Source organism: Lissotriton vulgaris, chromosome 4_1 (genome assembly GCF_964263255.1).
Source record: "Lissotriton vulgaris chromosome 4_1, aLisVul1.2, whole genome shotgun sequence".
Lineage (NCBI taxonomy): Eukaryota > Metazoa > Chordata > Amphibia > Caudata > Salamandridae > Lissotriton > Lissotriton vulgaris.
The window spans coordinates 2,126,037,589-2,126,065,199 of NC_141691.1; the positions used below are offsets into that span (position 1 = coordinate 2,126,037,589).

At 46.9% G+C, this 27,611-nt stretch overlaps 1 protein-coding gene across 1 annotated transcript in view; it reads right to left on the bottom strand.

Moving 5' to 3' along the window:
• Positions 1-27,611, bottom strand: part of LOC147725201 (glutathione S-transferase kappa 1-like) — a 671,252-nt gene that overhangs the window by 294,248 nt on the left and 349,393 nt on the right. The window lies entirely within an intron of this gene.

A 27,611-nucleotide genomic window follows, 5' to 3' on the forward strand; every position in this document is an offset into this window, starting at 1 on the left:
CTTCAACTACTTCAGGACATTACACAGCTTATTTAAAATCTGGAAACGGCTGGTCATTCTGCAATGATTCTGTTTTAACTTTCAAAAAAAGATTGCCTTTCCACCTTCAAAATTCTTACCTGGTGTTCGTACAACCAAAATTTTAGGAAAGGAATCTTGGGATTTGTTCTGAGGAATATCATGAGGTTCTAATGGCTCCTACTCTATATGGCCTTGTGGATAAGTGTAGTACAGAGCGAAAACTGTTTGTGTTTATAAGCTAATTCAAGCAGCAGATCAAAACAAGGAGTAGAGGAAATGTAAGTCTGCAATGGTGTCCATATTATTTATGGAAACTTATGGGTGAAATGTCATTTTACAATTTCAACTACATAAACTGGATGAAAATAAGTTGTCAAGTCTAATTAAAAATGTTTTGGCTACAGTCATCGATTTCAGGAAGAACATTTGTAACTGCAGCTATTATATATTAAGATGGTCCTTTGACAACATCAGGATATTACACAGCTTATTTGAAATATAAAAAAGGCTAGTCTTTCAGCAAACATTACCAATTGAGTATGAAGCAATGTTGCCTTTTGACTTGTTTTCGAAGTGAGAATTTAGGGTAGGTAACTGGACTATAATGATTCTAGGTGTTGCTGTAATTTAGTGTGCTGTTTTAAATTGCTTTGTATGTCTCATTTTTCTTAAAACGATGGAGTTTATCTTTCAGAAAGTGGCGGGCAGAAAACAGTAACAGCACAACAGAGTATAAGCTGCATAGGACATCCTTTGACGTCATAGAAAGTAAGTTACTTTTGAGGAGTTCTTATTTCTGATTGATTATATTTAAGGGTTTTTTAAACACAATCATTTTGATTGTGTTTTTTTCTCCCGCTGTTATGTGATGAATACCTTCAACTCACTGTTTTCAGTGAAATTTGATATATTCTGAGAACAGCAAAAATAAACCATTAAATATGTATAATTAATTTTGTACTTTGAATTGTGATTTATAATATGTATTCATCTTGTCTCATGCTCACTCATTCTATCAATTTTAAAAATGTTTGTTCTTTCTTACACAGATAAAAAGTATAAAAATTACAATTGACTAAGTTAACGACAATTATAAGGTAAGTGTTTAGTACTCTTTACGTTACATCTCTATCAAATTTAACTTTTATTAGTTCCACTGCTTCATTTCTTTAACCTTCAGTTTCCTGCCTTTGCTACTTCCCTCATTTCTTTTTCTATTACTTACTTATACTACTCTTTCCACTCCTTTTCTCAGTCCCTCTTTCAACAGTAACTGTGTGTTACTCACTCTATTTGTCTTTCTTTTAACATTACTCTCTGTTTACTTACTCTTCTTTTTAAAAAAAAAAAAAACCATTTAGTTCGCTTCCGGTTCACGTACCGGCGCGCGAACCGGGAAGCGAATCAAAAGAAATAGAGGTTGCTAGAGTGCTAAACATTCTAGCAATCTTTTATAAAGGGGAGGTAGTTCTGAAAAGAACTTTTTTTTATTATTTTTGTTGTTTTATATTTTTTTTGGTTTTTTTGGTGGGGGGAAACAAAAATGATTCATTAGAAAGGGCTCATAGCTTTGTTCTTACCGCCTCCTCCATACACACATATCCAAAAATCTGAATCTAAGATCTTTTTAAGCTTTAGTTTTCCAATAAGAAAATCTCGGATTTGTATGTATTTAAAGTACGCATGCCCCGGTAGTTTATATAGTATCCTAAGTGTTTCAAACTCTAACAAGCCTGAGGAGCCGTATAAATCGCCCAGTTTAGTTATGCCTAAATTGGACCAGATCCTACACCCCAAGTCACTAAAAATACCTGGTAAACCCGGATTGTTCCAGAGAGTTACATCAGGGTGAAAAATTGACGTTTTGTTGAGTACCAGTATTATATTCCATATATTTATTATATCTTTAGCGGTCTTAAATCTGACTCTTTTAAAATAGTTTGGATCATTGGTTCTAGCAAGGAACTGAATCGAGTCGGTACCAAGCATAAATTGGTGAAAGTAATAAGGATTATTGGAATTAAAAAGGCTCTGTAGACGTCCCAAAAAGGATGCAAAAAAATAAGTTCTAAAGTCTGGAAAATTAAGGCCGCCTTTACTCAATGGTAACTTTAAAGTAGATATTGATCTGCGGTTTTTTTTAAACCCCCATATAAAGCTGCCTAGAATGCCATCAAGTTTACTAAAAAATAATTTGTTGATTTTTAGGTTTAAAGTATTTTATTGAAGCAGGGTGGGATAGGACACAAAGGGGCAGAGAACAGGTGAACCACAAGATCCGCGCACCAATGCGCATCATACAGCCAATACAACAATGCAATTACAATTTGGCAAGAGGCTCCATCCGACTCGGGAGCATAGCTTTCGCACCTGTGGGCGCTGACAGACAACGAGGGGGGGGGAGGGGGTGGGAGAAAGGGAGGGGAGGGGCGGGAGGAGGAGAGGAGAAAAATCAGGAGGGAAGGAACAAGAGAGAGAACAAATGAAAAAAGGGGAGGGGGGTGAAGGGAGGAGAAACAACCCCGCTCCAAAAACCTACCTAACCAAACTAAACCCCCAACTACCATACCCCGACCCACCCCCTGTACTGTGCCAGCTTCTGCAGTCTCCACTACTGTGAACTCTCCATGAATCTCTACTATGCAGTACCGACCCCACCCAATCAAGCAGGCGGGTCCGGTGGCGGCGTCAGCCGCAACAACCGAAGATATCTAGGGCAGGTGATCTCTCGAAACTCGGAACATAACAGGCTGTGAAAGGGCTCCCACAATTCCTCAAAGGTATCAGTATCCCCCAGGGCTACTAAGGACATCTTTTCCATTCCAAGAACATGCCATAATCTGTGCAGCCAACCAACTACAGAGGGAAGTGTTGTAGTGCGCCAGTGTATGAGAATATTCTGCACCGCTGATCCCAGCGCAATTGCGATCTGTCTACCCCTCTTAGACCTAAGGGGATACATCAACCCATTCGGCAACCCCAACAGGACATAGGCCGGGAATCTAGGCAGTTCTATCCCAAAGCATTTGTCCACCTCGCTCAGGACCTCTTCCCAGTAAGGAGCCAGCAGGGGGCAATCCCATAGTATGTGTGTTAGTGTACCAGTGTTGCCACAGTTGCGCCAGCACGTCCCCGGTATCGCCCTATCCATCTCGTGCAGTTTCTCCGGGGTGCGGTACCAGTAGGTCGAGATTTTAGTAAAGGTCTCTGTAAGACCCGTGTGGTAGGCCGAGTGGCGCGCGCGGTAGGAGATGTGGTCCCATTCTTTATGACTCAGCCCGCGCCCAAGCTCTCGCTCCCAACGTTCCCGACCAGGGTTGTGAATGTGAAATGAGGGGGGCTGCAGCATTCTATACAGGTCTGAGATCAGTTTGGCGTCCGACGTGCGAGTAATTAACCAACGCTCATACTCCGTGATTTCCCTGTGTGCCGCGTCGCGCACTTGGGGTTGTAATGCCCAGTGGCGCGCCTGCATGTATCGCATGCGCTCCGTTTCGGGGTGGCCATAATCCCTCTGCAAGTCCTGGAAGGAGACAACTCCCTCAGGGGAGTACAAGTGGTATAGAGTGCAGCAGCGGGCCACCCGCCAGCGCTCATAGGCACCCTGTTCCATCCCCGGGCCGAAGTCCGGGTTGCCAATGAGCGGCGTGAAGGGAGAGGGGAAGGTAGTTAACTCGCATCTGGCCGCCACCGAGTCCCACGTCTGGAGCGGGACCCGCGTTACCAAAGACGCGTAAAGATTGGGGGGCCGATGGGCTCGCCTCAAGAATGGCACTTCCTGCAGCGTCCTACCCGCCACCGCCTGATCTTGGAACAACCAGTGTTTATCAGACTCCCACCGGCTCCATTCCACGAGGTATCAGAGCTGAGCGGCCTGAAAATATTTCCGCAAGTCCGGTATCCCCAGCCCTCCGGATTCCGGTGAGAGCATAGCGATGCCCCTCTTGATCCTCGGCCTGCGGCCCTGCCACACGAACCGTGCTATGGCAGTCTGAGTCTCCGCGAGCCACCCCGCAGGAGGATGGAGCGGTAACGCTCTGAAGAGGTAAAGCACCTGAGGCAGGAGGGTCATCTTCACCGCAGCCACCCTACCCAGTAGCGACAGCGTGCCTTTATCCCACCGGCCCAGTTCCTCCCTGATTTTCGTGCCTAGAGCTGCGTAATTGGCCGTAACCATCTCCGGGAGGGAGGGCGCCAACAGGATCCCCAAATACGGGATCCGGTCCTTGGACCAGCTCAGAGGGTGAAGCCTCTGCAGTTCCACTCTAGTGGCAGCAGTAAGCGAGATGTCTAGGGCGGCTGACTTACCCAGGTTCACCTTGAAGCCCGCCACGTCAGCGAATAAGTTCAGTTCCTCCACACAGGCCGGTAGCGATCTCCGCGGGTCATCCAGCGTCAGAATGACATCGTCCGCGTACAGGCTAATCGCATGACGAAATCCACCCATCTGGACGCCGATAATGTCAGGGTTCTGCCTAACCCTCTGGGCAAATGGCTCCATGTACAAGGCAAAGAGCAAAGGGGAGAGCGGGCATCCCTGTCTCGTGCCCCGCTCAATGGGGAAGGGTCGAGAGCTGCCGCCGTTCACCCGGACCACCGCAGATGGGAACCGGTAGCAATTGAAGATCAGATGACGGAACTTCTCCCCTATCCCAAATTTGCTCAGGACTTTCTCAAGGTAGGGCCAGTGCACCCTGTCAAAAGCCTTCTCCGCGTCTATGGACAGGAGCATCCTCTCTCCAGGGATCCTGGAAGCCTTTTCGAGAATGTGTGTCACCCTTTTCGTATTATCTACCGTTTGCCTACCGGGCACGAAGCCCGCCTGGTCCGAGTCAACCATGCCGGGGAGGTGCAACGCCAGGCGTGCAGCTAAGATACTGGTGAACACCTTCAAATCAGTGTTCAGCAGCGAAATGGGACGATAGGACCCGCAGGCGGTCCTGTCCTTGCCCGGCTTAGGGATCACCGAGACCGTGGCCTGGAGAAATTCGGAGGGGATGGCTCCCGGTTCAGCGAAGGAGTTAAAGAGGCGAGTCAGCAGAGGCGCCAGTTCCTGACAGAAGGTTTTGTAAAACAGCGGGATGAAGCCATCCGGTCCCGGGGCCTTGCCCAGTTTGAGCCGGGATATCGCCGTGACCACCTCCTCGATACGTATGTCACGCTCCAGATACTGAGCCTGATCCTGTGTCAGCGACGGGAGCGGGACCGAGTCCAGATAGTCCCCCTCAGCCTGGGCCGAAGGGGGCTCCCCGGAGTAGAGGTCCGCATAAAAGCCGCGGAAGACGTCCGCGATGCGCTCATCGGTCGTGACTCTGCCTCCGGCCGGGTCCAGTAGTTCTTTCACTCGGTGCTGCTGGTGCTGCACCCTGAGTTTGTTAGCCAGGAGCCGCCCACACCGATCGCCCCCTGTGTAATATTTGTGCTTCAGGCGGAGCACCGCGTACTCCGCCCGATCCGTGTCAAGGGCCGCCAGGAGCTTCCGCGCCGCCTTCAGCTGCCTCCACACCCTGGGTGCCCCTGTCCTGTGATGAACCTGCTCCAGCTCCCTCACCTGCCGGGTAAGCTCATCCCTCTTGAGTTGTCGGTCCCTATTCTCGGCAGCGGAAATCGCGATAAATTCGCCTCGGAGCACGGCCTTAAGGGCTGCCCACTGTGTCGCGCGGGAAGTATCCCCATTATCGTTCACGGTCTGAAAAGCCAAAATGGCCGCCCTGATCTGATCCACCACCGACCGCCTATGCAAAAGCGTGTCTCGGAGCCTCCAGACTCCCCTCGGCCGAGCCACCGGCGGAAGAGTGAAAGCGCCCTCCACCGGAGCGTGGTCAGAAAGAGAGAGGACCCCCATGTCCGCATTCGAAGCCAAAAGGAGCAGTGGGCCCGACACTAGGAGGTGGTCTAAGCGCGCATAAGATCTATGGGCGTGTGAGAAGTAAGAGTATGCGCGGGTGGTGGGGTGGAGGCAGCGCCACATGTCATGCAGGTCCAGCTCCTCAAGTCGAGTTCGAACCGAGCCCAAAAGCTCACCCAACTGATGGCGCCGCTGCACAGACCTATCCAGCGCCGCGTCGAAAACCAGGTTCAAATCACCCCCCAACACTATGTGCCTGTCAGAGGTGAATGCAACGTCTTCCAAGGCCCTGTGTAAGAATTGGTCCTGATGATCATTGGGGCAGTAAACGGAGCCTACAGTCAGTGCTAAGCCCCCCACCTTAATCCTATATACCAGAAGTCTCCCTTTCTGTTCTGCCACCTTGCTCACGACCTCACCCCTGAACCCTCTAGAAAACAAAATGGCCACCCCTGCCGTCTTGGAGGTGCTAGAGGAGAATAGCTGTGTGGGGAACTTGGGGGTACGCATCCGCGAGCAATCCTTAGCCAGCAAATGGGTCTCCTGCAACAGGCAGATATCCGCTTGTGAGTTTTCCAACAGGGATAACACTGCCCGCCGCTTAACCGGATTATTCAGCCCTTTCACATTGAGAGTAAGCACCTTAAGAGCCATCAAAGAGAGAGGTCAAGGAGCACATATCGAGAAGCAAAGCCCCACCAGCAAACACAGAAGGCACCCTTCGAGGCCTCAAAACAGAGCAACTTTGAATCAACCACTGGCACAGTACAGTCCCCGAACCCCAACACCCCACAACCTAAAACCCCCCCCCTGTCCCTACACCCCCAAATCCACACCACCCCCCGCTACTGGCCCCCCCTCTAGGTCCCAAAATCAAAACATCTGCCCGCCCGCCCCAACCCCTCTCCCCGCTTCTCAAACTTTTCAAAAAAGACATTGTCCCAGTCCGGCCCGGAACGGGCAAGGCCGTGGTAAGTCAAACTAGTGGACGTCCAGCCACCACCTCCAGCACTCGCCCTTCCTCCCAGCCCACCCCCTGGATCCCCGCACCTGCAATAAGAATGAGCTAAAGAAGACTCCCCCCGGAGTGAGTTCAGGCCGTTAAGGCCACTTCGCCATTCACCGCCACTCTGGAGGCCTCCTGGATGGCAGCCGCCATTTCTGCCCGGATTGCAGGCGAGCCCGGGCGCTCCGCCGGAGGAGAGGTCCCCCCCCCAGCTTGTTGCCATCCATTACGAGTGCTGCGCCTCCGCCGTGGGGCCGGGGTATCCGTGTCCGATGCAGTGAGGCCCAGCACCGCGCAAACATCTTGAAGGGACCGAAGCTGATGCAAGACACCGTTCCACCTGAAGATCAGACGGAAAGGGTGCCCCCAGGAGTACTGTGTCTCATGCTCTCGGAGGAAGTCCGTAGCGATCTTGAAGGATTTCCTCTTCTGTAGCGTGACTGTGGATAAGTCCTGAAACAGGGTCACCGGGTGGTCCCGGAATCGGAAAGGCTGCTGCCCTCGCGCCTCGCGGAGGATCCGCTCCTTCAAGGGAAAGTTCGGGAGGAAGGCCAAAATGTCCGGAGCGGGCGCCGTGGCTCTGCGGGGGCGACCCACCCGATGTGCCCGGTCAATGCGAATCCGAAAGTCCTCCGGCTCTCCCAGGATCGCACGGAAGAGGGCCACCAGATATGCAGTCACGTCTTCACCCTCCTCACCGGACGGCACACCGCGGACCCGTATGTTGTTCCGCCTGGACCGATTTTCAAGGTCCTCGGCGTGGGCCTGTAGCTCAATCTGTTGCTCCCGTAGCCGCAGAACCTCCTGCTGCAGATGGGTGATCTCCTCATCCCTGGAATGGCCCGCCTCCTCCACTGTGTTCACACGATCCCCCAGGGAGTCCATCTCTCTCCTCACTTCGCGGACCTCCCCGGCCACCTCACGCTTGAGTGTTTGGAAGTCTTCCCGAAGGGAGCTAAACAGGGACTCGAGGAACGACCTCGTCACCGGGGGCTCTCCACCTTCTGCCCCCCTGGTTGGTGCCGGGGAGGTCGCGGCCGGCTGGACACCTCCGCTGCGTAGGGCGCCCCGTCCCAGCATTTCCGGCAAGGTCCGGTCGCCCCGTCGCTGCCCCCTGGCATTCGACATTGTAGATCAATAACGGACACTGAGGCTCACTGAACAGCAAAGAAAGCAGCTATATGCCAGCCGGGAGCAGCCCACACAAAGAGCACCAGGAGGGCCGAGCTGCCCGGCCGTACTCCACAAAATGGCCGCTCAGTAGCGTCGAGGGGACAACGCCCAAGATAGAGACCCTCTCTCCTTCTCCGGTCCGAGATCCAGAAATCTGGCCAGTGGGCTGAGTCACAATGCAACGTTCGCCGTGGTCCACTGCTTCAGGGAAAGATCTGCCCCGGGAGACTCGTTCCACAGTCCCGCACAGATAACGAGCCGAGGCGACCTCCTCCGGCAGGCCTCGCCAAGCCACGGGCTGGCGTAGTGAGGTGATGCCGACTCCGCCTCCGCTCTGCACCTCCGCTGCGTTCCGCTCCGTATAGCCGCTGTTGGACAGCTCCGAGCCGCTTGCGGAGCCGTCGCGGACTCCCACTCCAACAGCTCATGCACCACTGCGGGCTTCACACCTCGGAGGCCGGTCGCCTCGTCGCGCTCCGAGGGTTAGGAGACTCGCGGCTTCCAGCTTTCACTCGGGCCGTTCAGCGGGGTCCGACCTGGGCTTCACCGGCCAAAATCTCATCCCCGACGGCGCAAACCAGGCTCTCCACACCTCCACCGCAAGCACCAGGCTCAGTGACCGCTTGATCCGGGGGGGAATCAGCGGTTCCAAGCGGTGCAGGAATTCAGGGGTCCGGGAGCTCTCGGCAAGTGCGACCGCTCAGCCCGCCATCTTGGCCACGCCCCCATTTGTTGATTTTTAAAGGAATACACCTAAATAAATAAAGAAACTTTGGCAGAATATTCATTTTAATGAGATTTATTCGACCAATAAGGTTTAGAGGAACCTTATGCCATTTTTTAAGAAGAATGCTAGTGTCTTTTAATAAAGCATCATAGTTCAGTGCAGTAATAGACTTGATGTTAGATGTAATTTTAATACCTAAGTAGGTAGCTGTGTGGCATATGCCAGCGACTGGAATCCGTGGCTTCTAATTAACTATGATTTGTGTTTTATTTAGATTTAATTTATAGCCCGATACTGCACCAAAGGCGTCAGCTTCTTTAATAATTCCGTCCATGGCTTCTGCGACATCTGTTGTATAGATTGCTGAATCGTCAGCGTATGCTGTAATTTTAAGTGAATTAGTGCCAAAGTTAAATGATTTTATATGTTCCTGAGATTGTATAGCATTAATAAAGGGCTCCATAGCAAGAGCAAATAAAAGAGGTGATAGCGGACACCCCTGACGTGTCCCTCTTAAAATTGGAAATCTAGAGGACAGCAGATTATCGTACCCTATCATAGCATTTGGACAATCATAAAGTGCTTGTATTTTCATTAGGAAGTGTTTTTTAAAACCAATTACCTTAAGAGTAGCCCAAAGATATCCCCACCCCACTCGGTCAAATGCTTTTTCAGCATCGAGTAATACCATGCCGAGTGGGGAGGAATTTGTTGCAGCAACATCAAACGCAGTGATAGCCATGTTAACATGCAATGTTGTGTCTCTCCCTACCACAAAACCGTGTTGATGTTGGCTCACTAATTTGGGCATAAGAGGAGATAATCTTGTAGCAATTAATTTTGCATATGCTTTGGCATCTGAATTAATCAGGGAAATGGGCCTGTAGGACCCACACTCTGAAGGTATTTTATTCTTTTTTAGAAAGAAAATGATTTTAGCGGTATTCCAAGATCTCGGAGCCTTACTAGTTATCCCTATTTGATTTATAATAGAGCAAAGAAAAGGAAGAAGCTCCTCACTACAACTTTTGTATATTTCAATCGGAAGTGTATCATCCCCAGCGGCTTTCCCGGAGGGAAGGGAAAAGATAGCTAATTTCAATTCAGCAAGGCTAAAATCTTCTTCCAATTTTTCCATCGTTTCTGCATCTGTTTCTGCTGGCCAATTGGTTCTAATATACCTTTGAATAGATTCAATCGGAGGTAAATTCTCGGGGGTATAGAGTTTAGTATAATATTTAACAAATTGTTGCAGAATCTGCTCGGGTAGAGTATATTTAGTTCCATCGGCTCCTCTTATGCTCTTAATTAAAGAGGTAGCTCTATCATCAGCAACCTCATAGGCAAGAATCTTGCCGATTCTGTCACTGCTCTCATATTGTGATAGTTTATACTTGTGCAGCTTAGTACTAACTCTATCCCTAAGGAATTTTTTGGTCTCGCAGCGTAAAGTAATTAGTTTAAGTTCCAGCCTTGCTTTATTCAAATTAGTAGTTAACCCTGCCTCCTCTTGCTTAGTAATTTCAGCCAAATGTTCTTCCAAGGCCCTGATCTTAGATGTAATGCCCCGTATCTCCTCTTTTTGAATAGCATTCTGCTGAATAATAAACTGCTGGGCAAAGCCTCTAATACTTGCTTTGCAAGCATCCCATACAGTAATAGGTAGGGCCGAGTCAATATTAAACTCCAAAAATTCTTTTATATGTTCCTTCAACTGATTGATGAACAGTGAGTTGGATAACAAGTGTCTTGGAAATGTGAATAGCCTGGGTTCTTGTTTTTTAGATAAGATATTAAAACTGAACAAAATGGGATTGTGGTCTGAAGTTACTTTAGGACAGATCTCCATTCTACTACCTTTAAGTATATTATCTGTAGAATCATGCCTAGGGTATAAATGTTTTAGTCAATATAAGATAGATGATTGCCCTAAATTGGCTCAGAAATGGACCTTAAAATTTACGACCGGTATTTCATCAAACATTATTTTTTCATAATTAAATAATATTGATACTTTAGTCCATTCAACCAGTTTAAAACTCCAAGCTTATAAGACCATCTGTCAGCTTTATTACACCCCGCAACAATTTTGTAAATGGTCTTCTAATAATGTTCACAATGATCGCATGAAATGCCCAAAATGTCAACTACAGGCTGCTGATCTGGAACACATGATTGTTTCATGTCCGGTTTTGGTTTCATTCTGGGAGAGCTTAGAAAACATTCTGAAACAGAAATTATTAATTGACACATCATTACGACCTGAAATGATTCTTCTTGGTATTCAACCTACTATTTCCACATTTCAAGATGTTGTTTTTTATTTTGTTATCATGCGCAAGATTGGTTATTGCAAGGGCATGGATCTCGGACCAACTACCTCATGTGAACGAATGGTGGTTTTTGGTGAAGGAGATATATGATATGGAATTATCTTTAGCTAGGAAAAGGGGTGATGAAGCACTTAAGAAAATTGACAGAATATGGGGATGTCTTTTTACTTGTTCAAATATGAATTGATTTTATTAAGGGTTTTGTCTACCTTGATATGTTATTATTTGTCTTTTAGTTGATATATGAATCTGCTCTGATTATTTGATGACTTTTTTCTTCTTTTCTTTTTATGTATTACTCTCTGTATTACGAAGAAATTCAAAAGATAATATGTACTGATCAAATGCATTTTTTGTTTATACTTCTTTTGTTTTTCTTTTTTTTTTATTAACTATTGGCTGCTTGTGTTATCAATAAAAAAATGAGAAAGAGAAAAAAAAAAAAAGAAAGGGCTCAACAGGAGCAACAAAAAAAAACGAACATTTATTTTTTGGGACGTTTTGTACATTGATGATGTTCAAAAGCTCTATTGATTAGAGTTACACTCCTCTCTCCACAGGAAATTAATTTGCCGCAAGTTAAACAGGTTATTTTCATTTGGCCAAAGTTCATCTGTAGATTTGGGACCGTCTCCCTTGCCTCTGATCCCGTCACTGCCTCTTTATTGGTGGATGTACTGGCAACAGGTCGGGGGTTATCCACCAGATCACGTATTTGGGCAGCACTGTAATTTATCGGGTGCCACCTCTCCATATGGCGATGCATGGTATAATTACCATAACTGTATTTTTTTTCTGTTCCTCTGGGCAGTTCATTGTGGCAGATCAGGCAGGTAACGTACCGGGCATTTACCTTTTTTTGATGTGGGGGAAAAAAATTGCCAAATAAAATTTTCTTTTATATGGGACCTCCTTGGCTGTTCTTTTAAAAACCTCCTTGTCCCTTGCTCCTCTTCCTCTTCTTCCTCTTCTTCCTCCTCTTGTTGGAGGATGACCTGAGCAGATGGTCCTCTCTTCCTTGGAGGTGGTGGTGGTGGTGGGGGTCCACCAGCTGCAGCAATAATTGAAGCCATTTGTAAGGTCGTCAGTGATGTCATTTGAGATGTCATCAGTGATGTCATCAGTGATATCACTGACCATGTCATGAATGATGTAATATGTGACATCATCAGCAGTGGATTGCGGGTGCGCGATATGTAGTTATTGCAACTAACTATATATGCGAATTTCTATGGTTTTGTGCGAGTAAATTAAGGTTTTGTAAATGCTAATCCCTAACTATATATGGTCTATAACCTATGGTTTTTTCAGTGAATTTTCTAGGTTTTGTAAATGCTAATCCCTAACTATATATGGTCTATAAGCTATGTTTTTTTCAGTGAATATATATATATATTTTGAGATGTCATCAGTGATGTCATTAGTGATGTCACTGACCATGTCATGAATGATGTATATGTGACATCATCAGCAGTGGATTGCGGGTGCGCGATATATAGTTATTGCAACTAACTATATATGCGAATTTCTATGGTTTTGTGCGAGTAAATTAAGGTTTTGTAAATGCTAATCCCTAACTATATATGGTCTATAACCTATGGTTTTTTCAGTGAATTTTCTAGGTTTTGTACATGTTTTTGAAACGATTACACAAATAAAACATTTGTGAGTTTTAAATTTCCGGAGAAGTATAATTCACCAATAGCTTTCTCTGTAGATGTTTTTCCATTAACAATCCCAGTTCCATCACCCGCCCAGGATATCACTACTGTTAGTTGTCATTGTTGCTTCTGTTTTAATAAAAAATGTTTTGAGGTGTTTACTGTTTTTGTTGCGATGTATATATTTATATGTTATTAAAGTGTTAGAATCCTACTAATTTTTTATCGATTATTGCTCTTTGAGATATTCCCTGTCTACAAACAGTGAAGAATAGGAATATTCTGTCTCCCTTTGCAGATAGTGAAGGATAGGTAATGCGGACTTTTGTCCCCCGTTGTAATCCGTCATGCCTGTTTTTCTCCCCACTTATTGATTGATTGGCTGGACATTTATTGTTCAAGGAATAGTTCTTTCGAGGTATTCTCTGTTTGCAAATAACGTGGAATAGAAATATTCTGTCTAGTCTTTGCAAGTAGTGAAGGGTGGGTAATTCGGACCTTTGTCCCCCGTTGTAATCTGTCATGCCCATCTACTCCCCACTGATTGATAAACTAGTTCCACCCGGACCATTTATTAGAGGTACATCATCTGGCTCAACCGGAGGGTACCCCTAATAAAGAAGACATATGTAAAATACGAAGTAATCACTGTATCCTGTTAAACAGAAACTTTAGCATGAAACACACTTGAAAAGGAAGGGAAAGAAATCGAACAAAATCAGTAGGCCACTGATGAGTTTTTGACTTCGCTAGAAATAAGAAACATGAAAGTGGTGAGAGAAGCCAAGCTTGACGTTACGGCAGCCACGAGGTAGCTAGGCTCCGCCACCCCCCCACTGCTCCAAGCATGTCTGTCCCACCGCCCGCCACGCCCAATAACGGTAACATGAAATAGATACAAATCAGCAGATACCTACCCCCATTCCGGAAACTCCCGCAGTGCAACAGGTTCGTGGCTACGCCCATCCGGAAGACGAGGCCTTCGGCACGTGTAGGGCGGGTCCTGCTGGCAGCCGTCGGCCGGGGAGGTCGTCGCGTAAGGTGGACCAGGAGAGGAGCCGAGGCCGACGGGATCCCTTGTCCCATTCTCTTCTTCTTTTTTCAATAATGGCTGCGACAGGAGAGGAGCCGAGGCCAACGGGATCCCTTGTCCCATTCTCTTCTTCTTTCTTTAATAACAATGGCTGCGACAACGGGGGGGGATGTCTTGCACATGCCTCCGACCCCCCCCCTCTTATCGCCTGGTCCGGACATCACGGATATCAACGCCCGGTGTCGGCATGGGGTGCACTGGGAGGGAGAGGCGGCACGAACGAGCCTCTCCCACCCCCCCAGCGGCACCCCCAACGCTCCACTCACCCAACAAAAGGTTTCGTCCACTATTGCGAGGCAATGATGCTCCGCTCACCCAGCGGGGGTCTCGTCCACTGTTGCGGTGCAACGGCGCTTCTGAGTTCAGCTAGAAAATGAGTCCTGCGTCCAGAAATATTCTCCTTGACTTTGAAGATTCTATAAGAGCCACGGGGGCCCCCGACCCCCGCAGACACCCCCGATGGGGAATGACTGCCATGATCACCCACGGAACGACCACGACGTAGCCGCGGGACGTCGGCGCGCTCATGCCGGCGCCGGCCTCAGTCTTGAAATGACCAAAATCCTGCAAGACTACCAACTTGATCAGTTCCGGTGGGACACCAGTATGACCCGGTAGGAGAGATTGTTGCCTCCCACCCCACTTTGACTGATGGTTCATGTCGCCAGTCCCCTCTGCTACCCTTCAACGAAAACTTTTGGACTGCCGAAAGAGGTCCCGGTCCAACCACGAGTTGGTGGAGACATTTTGACTATACTTGGACCTTCCTGACCTCACCCAAAATGGCGCCGGTACAAATGAAACTCTCAACTCCTTGTTGTGCCCCGATTGCTCAGCCTTGATATCATGAGATATGTATGCAGTTTTTAGCACATGAATTGATATGGGATAAGACTGATTATATGTTCGGACACTAAATTGATCCGGGATGGGTATTGATTATACGTTAGAACAATAAATTGACATGGGACGGGTACTGATTACACGTTCGGACAATGAATTGATATTAAGTTCTAATGCATCATTGATTACTGTATTTATTGAAGGTTCGAATTGTCGACACTTTTGGTACTTGCTCACAATGAATTATCGATATGATTTTGTTGCACTTGTCGCACTTTTTACTATGAAATCAATGACCACTGACTCTGTTATGTTTTCCACAAATAAATACCTCCCTCCCCCCCCATTTACAGTTCCATCCTGCTCCATGGCCGGCCCACTGGGTTGTAGGCCCGTATTTGTGCACCAACATTTTTATTAAAGGTTTTTGAAAAAGCAAACGTAGTTGTAACGCGTAGATTGGTAAGTTTCGAAAAAATGTCCACTGTTTCCGATATAAAAAAAAAAAAAAAGCAGGTGAAATGAAGCAGCTCGATTAGTTAAGGGTTAAAAAGTATAGTACGCAGAAACATTGCAAATATGAATGGTCCAGGTTTGTTGTATGTGTTTTTCATTTTTGTACAGCATAAAGCAATCGATAAAGATCCTGGTATTTAGCCTCTACTTTATATGCTACCTGTATCAGGGAAGTTGTTTTAAATGCCCCTAAGCCACCCCGAAGGAATGTCACCTGGCCCCCCTAGTACGAACGAAAACGACTGCGTACCACTGTAGGTTATCTCTCTTCCTCCAAGGAGAGCACGAGCTCGCCCCCACTTTACACCGACTGCCCTTTGTTTTGACCCTCCCCTGCACACTATCCGTAATGCCACACTTGGGCGACCTATTCTATCCACAGGCCTCCGATAATTATCTCTCCCACATTACCGGTCCCCCCTGGGCTTAAACGCCGAGATGGTAGGGACTGCATCCCGTGGAGATAGGCCGAGTATGTAGTAAGTAAAAGCCTTTTCTGTTTTATGCGCGCTAATGTGTTTTAAACGCTGCCCCCGCCCCTTCTTTTTCCCTCTTTTCTGCAGGTCAATTCGGAACGTCGATTAAAGTACGGAAAAATGGTGACTTAACAATCTTAAAAATCTTATCGCCTGCCCAACCTTTGATCTGATCATCCCCTCCTGCCCTCGTGTCCTGTAGGAATGTCCGGCTGAGAGATCACAATCTCTTCTTACATTCAGGAGGGGGGGGATGACATCCGAGCGACTGGTATGGGAATAGGCCTGAAGCTTGGATTCCAAACATGCTTTTCCTACTTCGAGGTATCTTTATTGCAATAAGGAATGTTTGTGCATCATAAAGATGTGTATAAAAGACGAAACCTCGGAGAAACTTGTTAGAGCACCTCCTGACGACACTATGTGCGTGTCCGAAATGACAGGCTCTCCTCATGAGAAATAAAACTCTGTTCTTGTGTTCCTGCTCCCAGCGCCCGTCTCTTTATTTGGTAACCGTTCAAGATGGGAACTAAGTGGCGTCTTGTGCCAGCAGCCTGGGCATCGGTTGTAATCTGGGCTGAATTTTCCTCAGCACGGGGTGTGATTCTCAGGGAAGAGGAGCGCATATGGGAGGAGGTTTATGGCCCATGCATGAGAGAGAGAGCGTGGGTGACCAGTGCTTGGGGGAGATGCTTGCGAAGGTGGGGTGCCATGCTGAAGATCGGCGGCGTTCAGAGAGTGGGTCTGGTCAAGGCATCTAAAATGGCTGCCGTGCACGACAAAAGTGTGGCATTGGAAAAATAGCAAGATGGCGCAGACAATGTTTATCAATACGAATTAATTTTTAACAATTATTTTTAACAATATATTTACTCGCAGTATCAAAATGGCGGTCAACACTTCCTTATTTCCTTCGAATCGAACGTTAACAGACGTCACGATCGGCGTCCTGCAGAGAGTGGGTCTGGTCAAGGCATCTAAAATGGCTGCCATGCACGACAAAAGTGTGGCATTGGAAGAAAAGCAAGATGGCGCAGACAATGTTTATCAATACGGATTAATTTATAACAATTATTTTTTACAATATATTTACTCGCAGTGTCAAAATGGTGGTCAACACTTCCTGATTTCCTTCGAATCGAACGTTAACAGATGTCACGCAGCAAAAAAAAAAAAAACGCTCACGCGCAGCCGCTGGAAGACAAGTATCAACATATATGAGCATCCTCAGCCACCCTCAGAAAACATAGGGGGTCAGGATACGTCTCCCGTACCCCCTTATACCCATTTCTAAAATTGTTTTTCCTCCATCTTGTAATTTAATTAAAACGAAACACAAAATGGCGAATTCCAGTTTCGCGTCCCGATTCGCTACCCAGTTCGCGAACCGGAAAGCGCTTCTTCCGCAAAAAATCAATTTTTTTTATTTGCCCCATGGGACCCTTTAATAACCCCAACATCATTCCTAGGGGGTCAAGAAGGGTCTACCTTGCCCCCTTTCCTTCATTTCCCCCTTCGTTTTGGCCTCCTCTTGTCTCTCGATCCTACCGAGAGACAAGATGGCGGCCGCACCGGACTATTTAGAATGTTGACAGACACCGGAGAGCCAATCAGCTTCGCTTCGCAAAGCTCCGTTACGCGAAAAGTACGCAAACTGGAGCGCTATCCGGGACGCTGTCACAGATATATCTGTTTTTTTAAACGTTAATTTCTCAAAAACCACTGGAGCACATATATTGAGACCCAGCAAAGGCACATCGGGCTAACAGTCCCTACAATTTTGCCAAGTTTCGTGTAAATTCATTCAGCCGTTCGAGCTAAAAGTGAGGCCAAACGCCCAATGGAAAAATGAATGGGAAAAACGCGTTTTGGGACCCCCCTTTTTTCTCGGCCTCCCCTTGACGAACCCCCCCCAGATTTTCAGGGGCTGATCAGAAACAAAATGTGCCATTTTCCTGAAAATTTCAGCCGATTCTGTCCACAAACGCCAATGTTATTAGACATAGAAATTTCAAAAGTTCCATAGAGAAAAAATCCTAACTATATATACCTACTGGCGACCGCCAGTAGGTAATATTACCTACTGGCTATCGCCAGTAGGTATATATAGTTAGGATTAATTCCCTATGGGATTTTTGAAAATTCTATGTCTAATAACTTTGGCGTTTGTGGACGGAATCGGCTGAAATTTTCAGGAAAATGGCACATTTTGTTTCTGAGCAGCCCTTGAAAATTTGGGGGGGTTATGTCGAGGGGGGGCCGAGAAAAAAGGGGGGTCCCAAAACGCGTTTTTCCCATGTTAATTTCCATAGGGCGGTTGGACTCACTTTTAGCTCGAACGGCTGAATGGATTTGCACGAAACTTGGCAAAATTGTAGGGACTGTTAGCCCGATGTGCCTTTGCTAGGTCTCAATATATGTGCTCCAGTAGTTTTTGAGAAATTAACGTTCAAAACAAGATATATATCTGTAACAGCGCTCCGGGCTGCACTCCGGTTCGCTTACTTTTCGCGAAACGGAACTTTGCGAGCAGAAAGCTGATTGGCTCTCCGGTGTCTGTCAACATTCTAAACAGTCCGGAGCGGCCGCCATCTTATCTCTCGGTAGGATCGAGAGAGAAGAAGAGGTGAAAAACGAAGGGGGAATTTAATGAAAGGAGGCAAGGTATACCCCTCTTGACCCCCTAGGAATGTTGTTGGGGTTATCAAAGGGTCCCGTGCAAGCATGTCTGTCCCACCGCCCGCCACGCCCAATAACGGTAACATGAAATAGATACAAATCAGCAGATACCTACCCCCATTCCGGAAACTCCCGCAGTGCAACAGGTTCGCGGCTACGCCCATCCGGAAGACGAGGCCTTCGGCACGTGTAGGGCGGGTCCTGCTGGCAGCCGTCGGCCGGGGAGGTCGTCGCGTAAGGTGGACCAGGAGAGGAGCCGAGGCCGACGGGATCCCTTGTCCCATTCTCTTCTTCTTTGTTCAATAATGGCTGCGACAGGAGAGGAGCCGAGGCCGACGGGATCCCTTGTCCCATTCTCTTCTTCTTTCTTTAATAACAATGGCTGCGACAACGGGGGGGGATGTCTTGCACATGCCTCCGACCCCCCCCTCTTATCGCCTGGTCCGGACATCAGGGATATCAACGCCCGGTGTCGGCGTGGGGTGCACTGGGAGGGAGAGGCGGCATGAACGAGCCTCTCCCACCCCCCCAGCGGCACCCCCAACGCTCCACTCACCCAACAAAAGGTTTCGTCCACTATTGCGAGGCAATGATGCTCCGCTCACCCAGCGGGGGTCTCGTCCACTGTTGCGGTGCAACGGCGCTTCTGAGTTCAGCTAGAAAATGAGTCCTGCGTCCAGAAACATTCTCCTCGACTTTGAAGATTCTATAAGAGCCACGGGGGCCCCCGACCCCCGCAGACACCCCCGATGGAGAATGACTGCCATGATCACCCACGGAACGACCACGACGTAGCCGCGGGACGTCGGCGCGCTCATGCCGGCGCCGGCCTCAGTCTTGAAATGACCAAAATCCTGCAAGACTACCAACTTGATCAGTTCCGGTGGGACACCAGTATGACCCGGTAGGAGAGATTGTTGCCTCCCACCCCACTTTGACTGATGGTTCATGTCGCCAGTCCCCTCTGCTACCCTTCAACGAAAACTTTTGGACTGCCGAAAGAGGTCCCGGTCCAACCACGAGTTGGTGGAGACATTTTGACTATACTTGGACCTTCCTGACCTCACCCAAAATGGCGCCGGTACAAATGAAACTCTCAACTCCTTGTTGTGCCCCGATTGCTCAGCCTTGATATCATGAGATATGTATGCAGTTTTTAGCACATGAATTGATATGGGATAAGACTGATTATATGTTCGGACAATGAATTGATCCGGGATGGGTATTTATTATACGTTAGAACAATAAATTGACATGGGACGGGTACTGATTACACGTTCGGACAATGAATTGATATTAAGTTCTAATGCATCATTGATTACTGTATTTATTGAAGGTTCGAATTGTCGACACTTTTGGTACTTGCTCACAATGAATTATCGATATGATTTTGTTGCACTTGTTGCACTTTTTACTATGAAATCAACGACCACTGACTCTGTTATGTTTTCCACAAATAAATACCCCCTTCCCCCCCCATTTACAGTTCCATCCTGCTCCATGGCCGGCCCACTGGGTTGTAGGCCCGTATTTGTGCACCAACATTTTTATTAAAGGTTTTTGAAAAAGCAAACGTAGTTGTAACGCGTAGATTGGTAAGTTTCGAAAAAATGTCCACTGTTTCCGATATAAAAAAAAAAGCAGGTGAAATGAAGCAGCTCGATTAGTTAAGGGTTAAAAAGTATAGTACGCAGAAACATTGCAAATATGAATGGTCCAGGTTTGTTGTATGTGTTTTTCATTTTTGTACAGCATAAAGCAATCGATAAAGATCCTGGTATTTAGCCTCTACTTTATATGCTACCTGTATCAGGGAAGTTGTTTTAAATGCCCCTAAGCCACCCCGAAGGAATGTCACCTGGCCCCCCTAGTACGAACGAAAATGACTGCGTATCACTGTAGGTTATCTCTCTTCCTCCAAGGAGAGCACGAGCTCGCCCCTACTTTACACCGACTGCCCTTTGTTTTGACCCTCCCCTGCACACTATCCGTAATGCCACACTTGGGCGACCTATTCTATCCACAGGCCTCCGATAATTATCTCTCCCACATTACCGGTCCCCCCTGGGCTTAAACGCCGAGATGGTAGGGACTGCATCCCGTGGAGATAGGCCGAGTATGTAGTAAGTAAAAGCCTTTTCTGTTTTATGAGCGCTAATGTGTTTTAAACGCTGCCCCCGCCCCTTCTTTTTCCCACTTTTCTGCAGGTCAATTCGGAACGTCGATTAAAGTACGGAAAAATGGTGACTTAACAATCTTAAAAATCTTATCGCCTGCCCAACCTTTGATCTGATCATCCCCTCCTGCCCTCGTGTCCTGTAGGAATGTCCGGCTGAGAGATCACAATCTCTTCTTACATTCAGGAGGGGGGGGATGACATCCGAGCGACTGGTATGGGAATAGGCCTGAAGCTTGGATTCCAAACATGCTTTTCCTACTTCGAGGTATCTTTATTGCAATAAGGAATGTTTGTGCATCATAAAGATGTGTATAAAAGACGAAACCTCGGAGAAACTTGTTAGAGCACCTCCTGAAGACACTATGTGCGTGTCCGAAATGACAGGCTCTCCTCATGAGAAATAAAACTCTGTTCTTGTGTTCCTGCTCCCAGCGCCCGTCTCTTTATTTGGTAACCGTTCAAGATGGGAACTAAGTGGCGTCTTGTGCCAGCAGCCTGGGCATCGGTTGTAATCTGGGCTGAATTTTCCTCAGCACGGGGTGTGATTCTCAGGGAAGAGGAGCGCATATGGGAGGAGGTTTATGGCCCATGCATGAGAGAGAGAGCGTGGGTGACCAGTGCGTGGGGGAGATGCTTGCGAAGGTGGGGTGCCATGCTGAAGATCGGCGGCGTTCAGAGAGTGGGTCTGGTCAAGGCATCTAAAATGGCTGCCGTGCACGACAAAAGTGTGGCATTGGAAAAATAGCAAGATGGCGCAGACAATGTTTATCAATACGAATTAATTTTTAACAATTATTTTTAACAATATATTTACTCGCAGTATCAAAATGGCGGTCAACACTTCCTTATTTCCTTCGAATCGAACGTTAACAGACGTCACGATCGGCGTCCTGCAGAGAGTGGGTCTGGTCAAGGCATCTAAAATGGCTGCCATGCACGACAAAAGTGTGGCACTGGAAGAAAAGCAAGATGGTGCAGACAATGTTTATCAATACGGATTAATTTATAACAATTATTTTTTACAATATATTTACTTGCAGTGTCAAAATGGTGGTCAACACTTCCTGATTTCCTTCGAATCGAACGTTAACAGACGTCATGCAGCAAAAAAAAAAAAACGCTCACGCGCAGCCGCTGGAAGACAAGTATCAACATATATGAGCATCCTCAGCCACCCTCAGAAAACATAGGGGGTCAGGATACGTCTCCCGTACCCCCTTATACCCATTTCTAAAATTGTTTTTCCTCCATCTTGTAATTTAATTAAAACGAAACACAAAATGGCGAATTCCAGTTTCGCGTCCCGATTCGCTACCCAGTTCGCGAACCGGAAAGCGCTTCTTCCGCAAAAAATCAATTTTTTTTATTTGCCCCACGGGACCCTTTAATAACCCCAACATCATTCCTAGGGGGTCAAGAAGGGTCTACCTTGCCCCCTTTCCTTCATTTCCCCCTTTGTTTTGGCCTCCTCTTGTCTCTCGATCCTAACGAGAGACAAGATGGCGGCCGCACCGGACTATTTAGAATGTTGACAGACACCGGAGAGCCAATCAGCTTTGCTTCGCAAAGCTCCGGTACGCGAAAAGTACGCAAACTGGAGCGCTATCCGGGACGCTGTCACAGATATATCTGTTTTTTTAAACGTTAATTTCTCAAAAACCACTGGAGCACATATATTGAGACCCAGCAAAGGCACATCGGGCTAACAGTCCCTACAATTTTGCCAAGTTTCGTGTAAATTCATTCAGCCGTTCGAGCTAAAAGTGAGGCCAAACGCCCAATGGAAAAATGAATGGGAAAAACGTGTTTTGGGACCCCCCTTTTTTCTCGGCCCCCCCTTGACGAACCCCCCCCAGATTTTCAGGGGCTGATCAGAAACAAAATGTGCCATTTTCCTGAAAATTTCAGCCGATTCTGTCCACAAACGCCAATGTTATTAGACATAGAAATTTCAAAAGTTCCATAGAGAAAAAATCCTAACTATATATACCTACTGGCGACCGCCAGTAGGCAATATTACCTACTGGCTATCGCCAGTAGGTATATATAGTTAGGATTAATTCCCTATGGGATTTTTGAAAATTCTATGTCTAATAACTTTGGCGTTTGTGGACGGAATCGGCTGAAATTTTCAGGAAAATGGCACATTTTGTTTCTGAGCAGCCCTTGAAAATTTGGGGGGGTTTTGTCGAGGGGGGGCCGAGAAAAAAGGGGGGTCCCAAAACGCGTCTTTCCCATGTTAATTTCCATAGGGCGGTAGGACTCACTTTTAGCTCGAACGGCTGAATGGATTTGCACGAAACTTGGCAAAATTGTAGGGACTGTTAGCCCGATGTGCCTTTGCTAGGTCTCAATATATGTGCTCCAGTAGTTTTTGAGAAATTAACGTTCAAAACAAGATATATATCTGTAACAGCGCTCCGGGCTGCGCTCCGGTTCGCTTACTTTTCGCGAAACGGAACTTTGCGAGCAGAAAGCTGATTGGCTCTCCGGTGTCTGTCAACATTCTAAACAGTCCGGAGCGGCCGCCATCTTATCTCTCGGTAGGATCGAGAGAGAAGAAGAGGTGAAAAACGAAGGGGGAATTTAATGAAAGGAGGCAAGGTATACCCCTCTTGACCCCCTAGGAATGTTGTTGGGGTTATTAAAGGGTCCCGTGGGGAAAATAAAAAAAAAATGATTTTTCACGGTAGAAGCGCTTCACGGGCCGCGAACTGGGCCGCAAACTGGTAGCGAAACGGGAATTAGCCATTTTGTGCTTCGTTTTAATTAAATTACTAGGTATAAGGGGGTGCGGGAGACGTATCCTAATCCCCTATGTTTCCTGAGGGTGGCTGAGGAGGCTCATATATGTTGATACATCTCTTCCAGCGGCTGTGCGTGAGCTTTTTTTTTTTTTTTGCTGCGTGACGTCTGTTAACGTTCGATTCGATGGAAATCAGGAAGTGTTGACCGCCAATTTGTCACTGCGATAAAATATTTTGTTATAAATGAATCCTTATTGATAAACATTGTCTGCGCCATCTTGCCTTTTTTCCAGTGCCACAATTTTGTCATGCACGGCAGCCATTTTAGATGCCAGGCTGGTCCCAGGCTATCACCTACCCCTGCGGATGTAGTTTATGGCCCCAGCTGTAGAGAATCCAGACATGCCAACCCTCCCGATTCAGGCGTGAGACTACTGATTTCAGTGCTAGTCTTCCGCCTCCCGATTCCTGCAAGGAAAAATCCGGGGGCATATTACCAACAACTAGCGATAATTTTTGTCTCTAACTTGTTTAGAGACAAAAATTATCGCCGCACATCGGCGATTTTTATCGCAGATAAACCTTGCTATTAGCAAGGTTTATCGCAAATGCGATAAAAAACGGCCGCAATGCATGAATATCGCAGAAAAGTCAGCGATATTCATGTATTATCGAGCAAATGCTCTTAGCCATGTTATCCACCTCCCATTGGATAACATGGCTAAGAACTGCTCAGGTCAGGTGTTAGCTTTTGGAGATATTCGCGCTTAGCGCGAATATCTCCAAAAGTTGGTAATAGGAGATAGCGATGTTAGGGACTGTTTCCAGTCGGTAACATCTTGGCACGCCCACTTTGCATGTCATTAGTGATAAATATCACTGACATGCAAAGCGGGGCCCAAGATGGTCGCTATCTCTTTTTAGCTGTCACTAACTGGTGTTAGCGACAGCTTGGTAATAGGGAGATAATTTTATCTCCGCTTTCTTGTCTTTTAAAGCCAAAAAAGCGGAGATAAACCCCCTTGATAATATGCCCCACGATTCCTCGGGAGTTTCAGTTGACAAGGCTTGGTATTGTGTTACGTGGTAATTCTTCCAGGAAACGTCAGAGGGTCGATGCAGGGGTTCTAGAAGGGGTGATAAACCATTTAAGCCTCATGAACAAGCGCATGGTCTTTTAAAGATCTGTGAAGTACTCGGGGCGGCGGTGTGTGTGTGTCCTCTTTCAGGAGCGGGCGGGGGGGGCACTGCCAGCAATTCGCCAGGCCAGGCAGTGTTCAATAGTTGCATCACCCTTTCTCTGCCTGCTATTGCGCTCCATGCTTCGGAAAGATAAGAAAAAGAACGTGCATTTGAGTTTGAAATGTCCGATCCTGTAGCAGTACACTTGCAAAGCCCACACATGACAATAACCCAATTCAAGGCCCCATTCACCCGATTTTTTAAAAAAATATAGTACTCCAAGAAAGTTGGATTATAAAACTTTATTAACTTTTAAATATAACGAACGCAACAAAAACTGTAAATATATTTAAACATTTTTTGATAAAAAAAAACAACAATGGTCAGAAGCTGTCTTTTGTGCGAATAGTCCCAAGGCAGCACAACGTGCTGAGTTGTGGAAGGCACCCAGGTGAAGAACCATCCCTTCTTTAAACCCCATGGTGATCAACTAAAGTTTCAATGAGTGCTATGTCCCAGGTTTTACATAAAGTAGTGTTTACCTAGAGTGGTGCTGTGTAGGACACTCTGAATGGAAATTAACTAGAACTATAACGATAACAACAACAATAACAATAATATAACTTTTATGCCTAAATTACGCAAACATTTAGCTAATCTGCTAAAGGGGGGAGTCGCCATTTCTTTACAATAATCAATAATGAAAAATCAACATCAATAGGGTTGTCCGTATTCCCGATGCAGCACTATAGTGCAACATACACAGCACCTGGGGTGTCAAGAGTGAACAGGTCCTAGCTGCTTAACCAATGACTGTCAAATGCTATATTAAACACTTACTATGTATAATACTTGCGTTCACAATAGTTTTACTTTATAAAACAGAACAAAAGATGTCCCCTGTAAGTAAACCCATATTAGCTGTTTCAGTTATTGAACATCCTAAGGTTTTATGACATGGGGAACAGTGGTGATATCCTGGGCGGGTGATGGAACTGGGATTGTTAATGGGAAAACATCTACAAACAAAACTATAACCATAACAACAACAACAATAATATAACTTTAATGTCCAAATTACGCAAAGATTTAGCAAATTTGCTAAAGGGGGGAGTCGCCATTTCTTTACAATAATCAATAATGAAAAATCAACATCAATAGGGTTGTCCGTATTCCCGATGCAGCACTATATTTATTTATCCATCCGTAGCCTCTCTAATCTCCATTACAATATGTTTCTTGCTGTCGCTAGCTGATGAAAAAACTAAAGTGATAGCTTCCTCATCCTTATTTTGTCTTTCTTTGTTCCTTAAGATGTTATCTGTGTCAACCTCTTCCGAGAATGCTGATGCGTTAGGGATTTCCTTGTGTTTCTTAATAGCATTGGTGTCTGCACACTTCTTTGTCAATTCTGTGAACATGATAACTGCTTCATAAACAGACGATATCTTTGTTTAGTCATTAGTGTTAAGTGTGTCTGAAACTACAGTGCCCTTCTGTTTTTCTTTCTTCAGGCTCTACAGAGTTTTGTGTGTTGTTCTTTTGAGCGACAATTATTCCAGAGGTTTTAGGTTTACTTGTTTTGTCCTGCAGTGAGTTAACAGCTTTAGAGACTTCATGTTTATTTGCTATGTCCTGCTGTTCAACAACTGCTTCAGAGACGTCAGCCTTATTTGTTATGTTTGACTAGATCCTGGACCTGCCCGGCCGCGCCCAAAATGGCGCCGGTGTAAATGGGACTCGTAACTGCTTGTTGTGTACTGGTTGCCCAACCTTGATATCACGAGATACATATTCAGTTTTGAAGCACATGGCGGAGGCTCGTCTGCTGTAGTGGGGCGCCCCTTTATCGTTTCAGTCGCCATTCCGCCCGCTTTTGCTACACTGTGTCTTTTCCGCCATTCAGCTGTTTACCGCTCGCTCTTACGGCTACAGCGTCTCGCTCACCATGTAGTTGAGTTGCTCCCACTCTTGCGGTGCAGCGATAGGCGGCTGCCACAGGACTCTTAAAATGGCGGCCGGCTCTTCGGATTTGGGCCTGGTCCAGTAAAATGGCCCTGGGACACCTTGGAACTCGGACGCTTGTCTGCCAGGGCTTGGGTTCCATTCTCGAAAGCGTCCCCTCAGCCTTGAAGATTGTACAAAAGTCTTGGGGGCCCTCGACTCCCGCAGGCTTCCGGTGGGGAGCGGCTGCCATGATTGCTTGCGGAATGGCCACGACGGAGCTACGAGATGGTGGTGCTCTCATGGTGACGCCAGCTTCAGTCTGAAACATCCAGAAACAAGGTGGGGCTTTCATCGTTTGGGAAAAAAAAATGTTTTAATCCAATGAAAAGTGTTATTTTTAGGTCACATGACCTAGTCTTACATCATTAGGAAAACAAAAGTAAAATGAACCAATGAAAAGTTTTATTAACAAGTCACATGACCTGTTATGCTTACGTTACGCGCTGCGCGGCGCGCTCTGGATCGTTTCCAGGAAGCTGCGCCTTGCGCACCGGAGCACTTCCGGGTGCGCTAACGCGTCGCGTCATATGACGCATTACGCGACAATGCAGGTCCAGAATATAGTCAAAATGTCTCCACCAACCAGCGGTCGGAATACAACCGCTTTCAGCAGTCCAAAAAGTTCGGTTAAATCTTAAGAGCGGGAGCAACTCAACTACATGGTGAGCGAGACGCTGTAGTCGCAAGAGCGGGCGGTAAACAGTTGAATGGCGGAAGAGGCACAGAGTACCAAAAGCGGGCGGAATGGCAACTAAAACGGTAAAGGGGCGCCCCACGACAGCGTGTCTTCAGGTCAAACGGATTGTGGGACAAGGTCCAGAATGGAAGAGTCATCAAAAGGGAAAAAAATCCGCCGGACCCCGGGAGCCGGCCGCCTATGCCGGGGGCGATCTCAGGCCACACCAGGGCAACACGACTTGGGGAGGGGGCAGGAGCCAAGCGCCCCCTCTCAGTCCGCGCCATCTCACCGCCCCTCGGGGGCCTCCGTCAAGCGGTTTAGGGAGGCACCGTATCACATTGTTTTCCAATGCAGTCAGGTCCACAAACGGACCCCACTTACTTTGAATAGTGAAGCTGCAGCAGGTGCAAATAAGGTTTAAACATTGTTACAAGCGCTGCT